This window comes from Schistocerca piceifrons, chromosome 9, assembly GCF_021461385.2.
Source record: "Schistocerca piceifrons isolate TAMUIC-IGC-003096 chromosome 9, iqSchPice1.1, whole genome shotgun sequence".
NCBI classification, from domain to species: Eukaryota; Metazoa; Arthropoda; class Insecta; order Orthoptera; family Acrididae; genus Schistocerca; species Schistocerca piceifrons.
Window position 1 is genome coordinate 181,984,171 of NC_060146.1, and position 13,807 is coordinate 181,997,977.

The 13,807-nt window shown below is 42.4% G+C and overlaps 1 protein-coding gene and 1 non-coding gene across 2 annotated transcripts in view; one reads left to right on the forward strand and one right to left on the reverse strand.

Annotated features, from left to right (window-relative positions):
• The window catches only part of LOC124717214 (organic solute transporter alpha-like protein), a 289,275-nt gene that overhangs the window by 101,361 nt on the left and 174,107 nt on the right, over window positions 1-13,807 (reverse strand). The window lies entirely within an intron of this gene.
• Trnas-gga lies at window positions 6,054-6,137 on the forward strand. Its single transcript is given in 2 exon segments — window positions 6,054-6,093; window positions 6,103-6,137. It is a non-coding gene; the product is annotated as a tRNA-Ser (tRNA).

The window sequence follows — 13,807 nt, forward strand, 5'->3', positions numbered from 1 at the left end:
GCTTCATCACTAACAAAGTGAAGTCCTCGACGGTTTTCTTGAAGTTTTGGAAACTGATGAAAATCGATAGGGCCACGTAGGAACTGTTGCATACGTCACAGCTCTCGTGTGTGGTCTGGCATTGTCGTGCTTAAGAAGAGGACGAAGTCCTGTAATTCGAAACCCGATTACGGCACACTGTTTCTCATGCACTGACACACACACACACACACACACACACACACACACACACACACACACACACACACACACACATCGCCATGTTACATGCTACGATTCGGAACACACTAGGGGAAGAGAGCTGCAAATACAGACTTGAAGAATAAAGATGTAGGAGTCTAATAAAGGTTTTTTTAAGCCTTGAAAGTTTTCACATAAAAATTCGGAAGCATTCCTTTTCAGCACGCCCTGGTATACGCACTGAAGTATCTTCGAAAACGCCGAATATTGGACATCCTGGAGTACGTACGCCAGCTAAGTACGACTCCAGAGCGACACATATGGAATCGTAAGGTCACATAATCCTAAACAGAACCGAGTAGTAACTTGGCCTTAGAAAAGATGCGCTCTGAAAATTGTTTCTTGCCTAACAATAAAATATCAACAGCAACTATAATATAATAACATATCTGGAATCATTCTACTTCTATAACGTAGTTGTTATACCGGGTGTTCCAGACGGAAGGGCTAATATTCAGGGGTTTGAAAAGAACGATCATTCGAAGTAAACATGGGCTTTGGAATGCATGCCTTAAGAGCTATGAGCTTAGTTTTAGTTTTAGTCATGTCATGTTCCGTAGATCATTTTTCCGATTATTTTATCGATATGTTGTGGAACAAGTCAGACTACAAGATATATACACACACATGAAAAGTACTAATATTAATATTACTGAAATTTTTAGTTCTACACATGCAACTACATTTAGAGGTACTATTTTTTTTACCATTTCTCAAACAGAAACTCGTCCATGGAGTAGAAGAAGGTTTTTTTTAAATTTTTTTTTGAACAATGTGAAAACTTTCAGATAATTCTCCTATGTAAAATAACCTTCCAGAACAATGTGGAAAGGCACAGAGAAAAATAAATTATGTTTAAATAATGTATACAGCTAATGACTATAATGAATTTGTTGTTACTTTTATGGTTGTAATTCAGATATAAAAATAGTTTTTACATTTAATTCTGGAATTAACATAATTTTCTAGAACTGTCTGAAACTGAACATGTAATTCAGTTTGTTTGGGCTAGCATTTCACCAAATTTGTTATCCAATAGCATCAATAACATTTTGCAAAAGTCCTACTGATTAATTTAGAGTTTTTTGTGGGAATGGTTGTACATGAAATGTCTTCTGACTGGGGCCACAGGAGAGTGAAGACGTTGACTATTTGTACATCTTCAATACAGTGGAACTTATCTTTTATATTGAAATCTCGTTGCTTTTCGTATTTTGTGAGATAGTGTAGACCAAAAAGACAAAAAACTTCCATTAAACATGGGCTCTGAAGTGTGTACCTTAAGTGCTATGAACACTTGTTTATCTTCGCTAATCTGAAACACGGTCCTTCTGCTGAACAACTGCTGATAGATCATTTTGATAAATATAGTAAATAGCCCCTTTTTTATGTATTTGTATTTAAGGTAATATATGTTCTGGGTTTGCGTTCACCCATGTTCATTTAGCGTAAAACGTATTTGGCTCTTCAGCCAGTACATAGTTACAACATCGACAGCAGACTGGGTGCTGCAGCTGCCTTTGCACTCTGCTTTTCGTTATTTCAATTTTCACCCTTACGGATGTGGCACGAACACTTGTTTACTTCTATTTTGCACAAAAACGGCTCAGTATCAGCCATGTTGCCGACTTACAGTTTTGTTTACATTTTTTCAGATGTAAACACAAATATTGGTCGGCAACGTGGCGGATATTGAGCCGTTTTTGTGCGAAATAGAAATAAACAGGTGTTTATGTCACATCCGTAAGGCAGCTACAACATCCCGTCTGCTGTCGATATTGAAACTATGTGCTGACTGAAGATCGACATTCGTATTACGCTAACCGAAGATGAGTGAAAGCCCGAATCACTTATTAGCTTAAATAAAAATGCATAACAAAGTGGCTGGTTTGTTGTACTTACTAAATACTATAGCGCACAACCACGAAGCTCAACAGCCAGTAAAATGAAAAAATAATACTCACAGATCTTAAGTTGTGGGTATACATTTTACAGCCCGTGTTAACTAGACTTTTTGCTTCGAATGATCGTTCCTGTCATACACATGAGTACTAACCATTCCTTCTGTGGCCCCTGTATGCATAGAACAAACATATGCCACAGACCACTGAAGATGCTTCATAAATACAAAGAAGCCTCATGCACAGGGCGCAAAACAGATTTTCATTTAGTTGCGTTGTCGAACCATACCTCCAACAATATAGCAGCAACTAAGCAACGGCGGAAAATATTATAAAAAGACGAAGTAAAAGGATATTTTTCAACAAAATTGATCAAAACAGTGAGCAGTCAGCCTACCGCCCCCGTTCCCACGAGGTAAAAAAATAGATGTTGAACTGGAACCGTCCTTTTTCAGGCAGTGCCCGCTGCGACCTGGAGTGTGGGCTTCGACCCATGCCAAAGGAACCCGTTGTCAGAGCGGTCCACAGAAGTGCAGACGCCCTAGCAAGGGACAGAGCCTCGCTGTTTCGACACTGGGCAACGCACGTCATCAGCAGTTACCAAACGAACGTAATCGCGCGGCCAGGGAGAAAACCGTGTCGGTCCCGACCCGCGAATTTCTTGGCGCGCTTTCACTGCGACACTGTTTCCGGAAAACGTGCGTCGAAAGCTTCTTTACTCTCCCACAGACAGTGGCGCGAACGATTATATAGCAGGCTTCAAAGAACTGTAATTATAAACAGACATGTGTAGCAAGTTGTTTCCCTAACGGCGTGTTAAATATGAAAAAGCAAATCCACCTCCGAGAATGAACAGAACTCCTTAATTAGTTCGTAGTTACAAGGAATGACGCTCTCTCTTTTCACTCTTTCTACAGGACACAAAACTCTCCGGTTTTGGTTTTCCGTTTAGTCGATTGTTTACTCCAGGCCCAGTGGCATACCTGCCGTCTGATTTCCGAACGGATACCAACATCACTCGCACTCATATCTATACGTACGATTCTAAATCTGAGGCGGGTGTGGGATACGCCTTCTTTGGCCCTTCTAGTGGTGCCTACCAAATGTTTGCGCGTCCACCTGAATCTTCTATCTACACGGCGGAGCTACTGGCCATCAGGGAAGCTATTCATTATGGTACCCGGACTTTTGAGTTTGTCCTGATACTCATGGACTCTCAAATTGTGCTTCAGAAATTGCAACATCCTCCGTTTGATAAACAGACCAGCAGACATGTTCTGGACGTCTTAGCGGCCCTTACAGACCCGCAGACCTTGGGTATGGCCGTCCAATTACTCTGGATTAAACGACATCATGGCGTTCTTCATAATAAAACTGCTGACTGCCTTGCCAAGAGGCCATACAACCGAACTTCTCTTCTCGACCACGGTGCAGCTTCGTAGACATCATGTGACTTTTATCATTTACATGAGGCTAGGACATGGGTGCTCTTGCCGCACACCTATATCGGTTGAATATTATAATGCCTGGACACTGCGATAAGGACACTGCGATAAGGGCACAATGGCAGTAGCAGATTTTAAACACATCATATTGGCAGGTTCCAAATACACGACTGCACAGTCAGACTTGTGTAAGAAATTGGTTGCGAGAGGTTACCTGCTCCCCACCACAGTCCCTGTTTTACTCCACAGTTGTGATAAATGTAACTTGATTACAGACTATCTGAAAGCCACCGGCATCCAAATTAATTTATGAGTTGCGAGGTCTTCATTTTCACATGGTCTCGGGCAGGTTCATTATTGGGTACGTAGCTTCGTGTTGTAATTTGCATACAGACCTCCATCTGTACATAAAATTTCTGTTATTGCTCCCTTGTGCATTTTATGTCACTTTTCTACTGTCACTATTGTACATACCGCTGGTTGTATTGTGTTTGTCTTTTTGGGTTATCTTTTACTTTAAGTATTGTCTGTTTGCTACACTTCTCACATTGAATTATGAAGTTATTTGCAATTTTTTACTGCAGGTATTGTTGTACTTGTGGTAAGTTGTATAGTGTTCTTCCTTTCATGTTTTCAAAAATTCAAATGGCTCTGAGCACTATGGGACTTAACATCTGAGCTCATCAGTTCCCTAGAACTTAGAACTACTTAAAACTAACTAAGGACATCACACACATCCATGCCTGAGATAGGACTCGAACCTGCGACTGTAGCAGCAGCACGGTTCAGGACTGAAGCGCCTAGAACTGCTCGGCCACAGCGGCTGGCTAACCAAGAGTTCACTACCGCTTTCACGTCGTCGTCATCATCATTGTAACGGTTGCCACTGAGGTGTTGTTTGAGGTGGAGGAACACATGGTAATCGCTCGGCGCAAGATCAAGACTGTAGGGTGGGTGGTGTAAAACTTCCCAGCCGGAACTGTCCAATAAATCGCGGGTCTGACCTGCAGTGTGAGGTCTTGCATTGTCATGGAGAAGAAGAATTCCCTTTGTCAGCATGTTGTGTCTTTTGTTTTGAATCGCTGTGCATTGCTTTCTCAGGGTTTGGCAGTATGCTTCTGCATTGATACTGGTTCCTCGTTGCATGAAGTCGACCAACAAAACACTATGCCTAACACAAAACACCTACGACATGATTTTGCGCTGGGACAGAGTCTGTTTGGCCTTCACCTTTACAGGCGAGTGAGTGTGTCTCCATTCCATGCTATGTTGCTTCGATTCGGGCGGGATATGCGAAACCCATGTTTCGTCTCCAGTTACGATCTGACTCAAGAAGTCGTCAGCGTCTTCATGATAACTAGTCAAGAACTTCATCGCCCACTGAAATCTTTGGTTTTTGTGGTCCTCTGTTAGGAGTTTTGGGACCCAATGGGAGCACAGTTTCCTAAACTTCAGGTGTTCAGAAACAATGTTGTAAAGAACTGATCTCGCCACGTCAGTAAATTCGTTTGAAAGACCTGTTATCGTGAAGCGCCTGTCCTCACGAATCCTCCCTTCAACTGAAGCCACCAAATCGTCTGTAATCAAAGAAGGGCGACCGCAGCGGTCCTCATCATGGACGTTGTCACGGCCATCTTTGAATTCTCGAACACACTTACGCACTTTGCTTTCACTCATAACAGTATCACAGTACACTTCGCAAATCTGTCTATGAATTTCTGCAGCAGACAGGTTCCTTGCTGACAAAGACCGTATCACTGAGTGAACCTCACAAGCGGCGGGTGAGTTGATAGTCGTAAACATTTTGAAAGCACAGAACACAACCGTACAGGTTAGCTACAGAGCTGAAACTGAGCACAGTTGATCCCGAGGCATGCCGGTACACGACGCATGCGCTCGTTGCGGTATGTGCGCGAACTACTAGTGTCTACAACAATACGGATCTTACTTAAAAAAAAACACGCCTCGTATAACAACGCAACCTGAGACATGGCTAGCACCTGCATCTCTGTCCAAGAATTGAATTGTCGTGATGTTTTGTCCAATACCTGCACGTCTTATGACAGCATTTAAAATTTTTAAATTCAGTCAATAGTTGCATGAATTATCCGTTTTAGTCGATTCGTAATATGGATGGGGTACAAGGTGACTTTATGCATAACATTGCGAAACGAAATAGAAAGTAAGGAGCAAATATAATCAGTTGACTGGAAGGCGATTCTTCGGCTATGGTTTTCTGGAAGTGTTGTTAGCGAGTGTTGAGGAGATCAAGAAGCCAGATACTGCCGCCCAGGTTCATGACATTTTCTTAATTTGCGGAAGGTGCTTGATATAGTTCCACAGTACAGGAAGAGAATAGGACATACGGAATATTAGACCAATTAAGTTTCTGGATTAGAGAGTTCCTGGTAGACAGAACATAACGTAACAACATAACAGCTCATCTTTAACTGAGAGGAATTAGCCGGCCTGGGTGGCCGAGCGGTTCTAGGCGCTACAGCCTGGAACTGCGCGACCGCTACGGTCGCAGGTTCGAATCCTGCCTCGGGCATGGATGTGTGTGATGTCCTTAGGTTAGTTAGGTTTAAGTAGTTATAAGTTCTAGGGGACTGAAGTCCCATAGTGCTCAGAGCCATTTGAACCATTTTGAGTGGAATTATCGGACGCAAAAGGAATTTCTGGCGTACCACCATGCGAGTGTTATAGGACAGTTACTTTTCACTTTTCTCTATATGTATATAAATTAACTAGAAAATAACATATGTAGTTCGTTGAGGCTATTCTCAGATGTCGACGTAGTATGTGGAAAAGTCACAGAATTTAGAAAATTGAAACGAAGTGATAGAAGACCTGTAGAATATGACGCAATGACAGACAGTTGACCCTCAACATTAACAACTGTATTGTACTGAGAATAACTACTGAGAAATACCCATTATTGTATGATTATACGATTGCAGAACAATTATTGCAAGCACTTACATCCATTGCACGTATAGAGCGATTTAAAGTGGAATGACCACATAAAACTAATCCCGAGTAAGACAGATGTCAGACTGATATTCACTGGAAGAAAGAAAGTGTAGTGAACCCGCAAGCGAGAAAGCCTACAAAAATCTCGTTAGACCAACAGTTGACTGTCGTTCCTCAGTTTGGGATCCGCACCAGAAAGGATTGATAGAGGAGTTAGAGGAGATCCAATGTTTGTCGTTTCAGGTTCATTTAGGAAGCGCGGAAGCGTCATGAAGACACTCAGCCAATTCCAGAGGCAGACGTTGCAGGAGAGGTGTTTTGCGTCGCAGTGTGCTCTACTGTCGAAGTTCCGAGAGTATACGTTCCTAGAAGAATCAACCAATATATTGATTCTACAACTACCCCAAGCGTAAATAAGAACGAAATAGTTCGCGGGTAAATGGTTGCATGTGAGTGTCCAGCGGGCACAATATTTCGGCAAGCGACGACGTAGCCATCATCAGCAGTGCAGACAAATCAGAAGCTGACGCAGAGCTTGTATCTCCTCCCCATCCCTTCGACCTAGCCCTCTGTTTGCAGTCCGCGCCAAGGCGTGGGCGTGCGTCCAACATCTCCTCCTACATCTGCGTCTGTCTCTAAATCAATACTCGGCAAGCCAGATGGTGCATGGCGTAGGATTCTTCTGGTACCACTAACTGATTCCCCCTTCCCTGGCACATGGGAAGAATGATTGTCGGTAGGTCTCTGTATTAGCTCTAACTCCTTGAATTTTCTCATCGTGATCATTCCGTGAGATGTATTATATCCACAACTTTGCTTCCGCCGTTTTTCCTTGAACGTTGAGGTTTTGGAGTGAGAAAGCCGCTACTACCTACTATTTTTCCGGCAGCATACGAATCCCCCGGAGGAAGAACTTATCGTCCTCTAAGGAGGTCCATGAATCGATCCAGTTTTGCACTTATTCATATGACCGGAAGCGCTGGTCAGCCAGGCCGTGTGCCACTGGAGGGTTAAATGCCTGGAGAATACGGTGGGTGGGGTAAGACTTCCCATTTCAACATTTCCAAGGATGTGACATAAGGTCGAGGACTGTCATGCTCTTGGGTGTCTACCACTGTATTCTGGCCATTTCCCTTTCATTGCTCGGCTCAAACGCATTAACTGCTTTCGATAACCATTCCCTGCGACTGTTTCCGTCGGTATCAGTGGCTTGTCTCTTCCACCACCACGCCGATCTTCGACGACAAAATAACCATCCTTCAAGCGTTGAAATTATTCTTTGCACGTTCTTTGACTAATAGTTTCCTCACCATAGGTCTTACCCAGCATTTTATGGGCCTCAGCCGCAGATTTAAGTGGGGACGTTGATGAAAAACACTCACTATTTCAAAAATGCACCAAATCCACAGTTTTGGAGATATGGCAACGAAATTTTACACAACGCCTTACATAAATAAAAAAAATGTCGTGTGAGGAGGGCCTCCCCTCGGGTAGACCGTTTGCCGGGTGCAAGTCTTTCGATTTGACGTCACTTCGGCGACTTGCGCGTCGATGGGGATTAAATTATGAGGATGATTAGGACAACACAACACCCAGTAGCTGAGCGCAGAAAATCTCCGACCCAACCGGGAATCGTACCCGGGCCCTTAGGATTGACATTCTGTCTCCCTGACCACTCAGCTACCGGGGGCGGAGATGCCTTACATGAAAGTAACACATTTACATATAAATCCTTTGATTATCTATATTCAACTTTTTATGAATAAAATTTGAAGTTTTATTTTCAAAAAATAATGTATGTTCCTTTTTCTCAGAAAGTACTCAAGAGATTTCTACAAAAATTTTAGGAATAGGTCAAATGGGAGAATTTTCATAACTTTTCAATTATAATTCCACAAGTACAATTTTAAATTCACGCAAAATTCCAAGTACTTTGCCCGATATCTCTGCTTGCAATCAGAATGTCAAAATTTGCTCTTGAGACAACGTTTATTAGGCTTACAGAAATATGTGTACAAAATTTCGTAATTCTAGCATTCATAGAATCTGAAGAAGAGGTACATAAACTTTAAAAAACAAACTTTTCAGGAACGCAGATTAAAGTTCAACCTAACTTTTTTCCTTATGTCTCTTCTTCAGAAGGCACCACATTTGTACTCTGGGTCGCCTTTCTCTTCAAGGCTTCTCTTCTGGTTTCTTGTTGTCTGTCTTCTTTGCTTTACCAGGTCTTCAACTGACTTTTCAGCTGCAGAGGTGCACTGTAACTCTATTTTTCTCAGGATGCCTTGTGTAAAATTTGTTTCTAATACCTTCATCCTCCCGACGTTTCCATCATTAAATACAATAACTGCATAATAAGCTGCAATTATGACAACTGTAGCAGATGGAAATGTGTTTTTAGGGCATCGTTTCCATGTGAGTGAATTTAGAGACTTCTACATCTACGTCTACATGGATATTCTGCAAATCACATTTAAGTGTCTGGCAGAGGGTTCATCGAACCACCTTCACAATTCTCTATCATTCCAATCTCGTATAGCGCGCGGAAAGAAGGAACACCTATATTTTTCCGAACGAGCTCTGATTTCCCTTATTTTATCGTGATGATCGTTCGGTCCTATGTATGTCGGTGTCAACAAAATATTTTCGCATTCGGAGGAGAAAGTTCGTGATTGGAATTTCGTGAGAAGTTACCATTGCAACGAAAAACGCCTTTCTTTTAATGATGTCCAGCCCAAATCCTGTATCATTTCTGTTACACTCTTTCCCATATTTCGCAATAATACAAAACGTGCTGCCTTTCTTTGAACTTTTTCGATGTACTCTGTCAATCCTACCTGGTAAGGATCCCACACCGCGCAGCAGTATTCTAAAAGAGGACGGACAAGCGTAGTGTACGCAGTTTCCTTAGCAGGTCTGTTACATTTTCTAAGTGTCCTGCCAATAAAACGCAGCCTTTGGTTAGCCTTCCCCACAACATTTTCTGTGTGTTCTTTCCAATTTAAGTTGTTCGTAATTGGAATCGCTAGGTATTTAGTTGAATTTACGGCTTTTAGATTAGACTGATTTATCATGTAACCGAAATTTAACGAGTTCCTTTTAGCACTCATTTGGATTTTGGATTTTGCCATGAACACACTTTTTGAGAAGTGCAGGATCGGACAAAGATGATCTATAAGACCAAAGAGTATGTATCACGGCCTTCTAGGTGTATCCGGCACACGTTTGGTTGAAAGTAATACACAAAATCTTTGTTCACTGAGCTGGTACTGAAGTGCTGCTTCAAAACGAGTGCGTGGCAGGGAGGCCACGTCACACTTTTAATCAATTTTCAGGCACTTCGGAAGCGATTTCAACATTGAAACTTTGGGAACTTATTGTCCATGAGTTGTACTGAAAAATAAAAAATAAATCGAAAATTGACACTTTTGGTCTTCATCAACGTCCCCCCTTAAAGCGGAAAATTAAAACTTCCTGCGCATGACGAGAACTGGACTCTTAAGTTGATATATTCACTCGAGAATAACTTCATCGTGCAATCAAAAGTCAATTACTGAGGGTGATACATTTACAAATACCTAAACATACTGTGTATCACTTACGCACTACCACATGCACCAACGGTGGAAGCAGAGCTGAAGACTTAATATGTGGGAGAAAGTAATATGTTGTTCGACTCATCGCGAAAAACTGCTGTCTCGAAATTTATATAGCTAACCTCTCCGTGATGCACAACTTTTCTCTTGTAGCGTCTGCCACTCGAATTTGGTGAGCATTTCGTCGAGGCTCTTGAGCCGACTAAACGAGCCGCCCTTAGTTGGATCTTCTTTATTTCGTTCCTCAATCCTACCTGGTATAATAATAATGTCGTGTGACTGGGGCCTCCCATCGGGTATACCGTTCGCCTGGTGCAAGTCTTTCGATTTGACGCCACTTCGGCGACTTGCGTGTCGATGGGAATGAATTGATGATGATTAGGACAACACAACACCCAGTCCCTGAGCGGAGAAAATCTCCGACCCAGCCGGGAATCGAACCCGGGCCCTTAGGATCGATAATCTGTCGCGCTGACTACTCAGCTACCGGGGGCGGACAATCCTACCTGGTGAAAGGTCTCTGTTGGATTCCTTTCATGTTTAATTTCTTAAATCTGTTGTCATTTACGGCATAAATTCCTCTTCTAAATTTACTGTGGCGTTTCTGACTATCTGGGAGGAGACTGAGTAGTGGAACGTGTTACTTTTACACATAAACAAGAGCGATCTGTCACACTACTACACTTTAAAACACAGTTTATATGTAATTCATGTCACACAGTCTCATACGGAACCTACATCCGCTTTCTTTTATATACTGTATATGATAAGATACTGTCATCCCCCTTCTCTTCTGTGTGAAGGATGAATGAGCAAATGTATTTCTAGTTTCATGCTTGAGGTTAGCAGACAAGGCTGTCTGCTAGAGAACAGTAGGACCAACGTCGGAACAGGTAGCTACGCTTTCTAAAAGCAAAGAGGTTTCTATCCTTAGTATGGTCCTGCCCGTCCGTTGTCATGTTGGTATAGGAAGCTGCCCCTCTGGCCACTTCCGTTTGTATCTGTGAGCCACCCCTCAGGAAGGGACCAGGTCAGTCTGTCCGTGGCGAGCGTCTGAAGTGGTAAGATCTCCGGCTAAGCGCGTGTCTGCTAAGTCCGTAGGACAATGGATTTCTTAAGTTCAGCCTAACTGAAAATTTAATCACCTTTATTTCAGGTTTAGCTCTAAAATATCTAATGTTATCTTAAATTGCAGCGCAGTGTAATTCTCGTGTGAAGTTCAGAATATATTCCGGTAGTTGCTTTGTCACTACTTTGTGAGTAAAGTGGAACCACGTGTTGATCAGTAACTCTAAGTTCATCAATCTTAAATGCGAATGTGCGTGAGATTATAACGTCTCGTCTTGACAGTATTTTTCAATATAGCAACTTTTCTTTATGTTCAACCCACGTGGGGTGTACTTTGTGAGACCACTATCACGTGCTTATATAATTGTTTGACCCATCAGGTTGATAGTAAGACGATAGTAACCAGTTCGAGGTTTTTGTTTTGTAAATTGCTTTTCGATCTAATTTATTTTAATTATCAAAATTATTGTGGAGTTACACTCTTTGTACCGAGTGAGGTGGCGCAGTGGTTAGACACTGGACTCGCATTCGGAAGGACGACGGTTCAATCCCGCGTCCGGCCATCCTGATTTAGGTTTTTCGTGATTTCCCTAAATCACTCCAGACAAATGCCGGGATGGTTCCTCTGAAAGGGCACGGCCGACTTCCTTCCCCATCCTTCCCTAATCCGATGAGACCGATGACCACGCTGTCTGGTCTCCTTCCCCAAACCAACCAACCAACACTCTTTGTGTAAACCAAGTTGACCACGTGAGGCATGTGGTGTAATTATCAAAGTAGCCCTCAGCTATTCTTTTCGCGAAGATTTCACAAAGAGTTAATATGAGTTTAGTATACCAGTGTGTGGTAATTACATGACGGACAGGATTGTGCTGCGAACGTAACTTCTTTGGGTGAAAATTGAATCGGTTGGTAGTGGTTAACTTTCTCTTGCATATGTTTCAACGTTCTTTGTGTGTTATTTTATGAATGCAGTGTTGTATGTAGTCTCCCAATCTTGGCTCCCTATTTGATGTGTTCCGTAAGATTACGAACTCACATTTTCACAGTCCTAAATAAGGCACCAGCTTAGTTATGACTCACGTTTAATATGCTGAAATTTCAATGATCAATGGTAAAATAAATTTCCAAATATAAACTGATTTATTTCTTTTTATTTAAATTCTCTTTTTTATATATATATATCACCGGTTGTCGTATGAATATTAAAAGATTATAATTAATGTTAGTCTGGTTGGGAATTCGGTAAGCTAGACTGGATGCCTGGTGAAACAGTTGCTCAGTAATGCAAGGTTAACTTCCCCAGACAGCCCACAGCTTTTAACCCGCTTTTATTGTCTTTTATGCTGCTCTGCCCTCGCCCGAAGTCAGTTCGTTGTGGGCCGCCTCCTTCCTCTTCTTGGTCGGTTGGTTGATTTGGGGGAAGGGGAACCCAACAGCGAGGTCATCGGTCCCTTCCTCTTCTTAATCACATCCAGTGAGGGTTCCCAGGGGGTACTGAGGATGCAGCCACTGTCACGACTGATCAGCGGTCGTCTTACTGTAGTCTCGATATGTTCTTCAATAACACCATCCCAAGAGTTAGATGTCTGTCTTAGGACCTTACAGTCGTAATCCATTCCGCATAATCCCGATAGGTAATGCTCCGTGATGTCAAAGTAACCGTCCTTGAAGAGTGGAAATCATTCTCTACCGACTTATTAGGCTACTGCAGTCTGGTGTGCCGCTGGTGTTCTCGGCAAAGATTTTCGACAGCACGCACCGTTTGACGTACTTAAGTCATGCCACACCGTCAAAGAATCAGCTAGACCACGGATTTCCTAGTAAATTCATAGCAAGATAAACGCAAATTGCAAAATGGTTTCCACAAAGTAGCTCCACGGTGCGAAAAGTGGCTATTGGCCCTAAACAATAATAAGTGTCAGGTCGTCCACATAACCAAAAATTTCGGTTTCACGGTGACAAAAATGGCTCTGAGCACAATGGGACTTAACATCGAACATCATCAGTCCCCTAGAACTTAGAACTACTTAAACCTAACTAACCTAAAGACATCACACACATCCATGCCCGAGGCAGGATTCGAACCTGCGACCGTAGCAGTCGCGCGGTTCCGGACTGAAACGAAAAAAACAGCTCGGCCACGCGGCCGGCGGTTTCGCGGTGAATAATACAGACTTAAATGTTGTCCATCCAACAAAACCGTAGGAATTGTAATTAGGAACAACTTAAACTGGAGCCATCATATAGAAAATATTGTGCGGAAGGTGAACCAAACAATGCATTTTATTGGAGAGGTGGGGCGGCAATCACCGAAACGAAGACCTTTTCGTTGTGGTGAGATTTTCTCGCGAAATTTCAACACCAACTTTCTCATCTGTATATCTAAATGTTTTGTTGATTTCCACCTCCGTAAAGAGAAATGACCATGGTAATAAAATAAGGGAAATCAGAATGCGTACGGTAAAATTTAGGTGTTCAGTTTCCCAAGTGCTATTTCAGTATTTAACGATCGACCAATAGTTTAAAAGTGGTCCTATGAACCCTCTGACAAACAGAGGGAAATGCAGAGTAGTCATGTAGA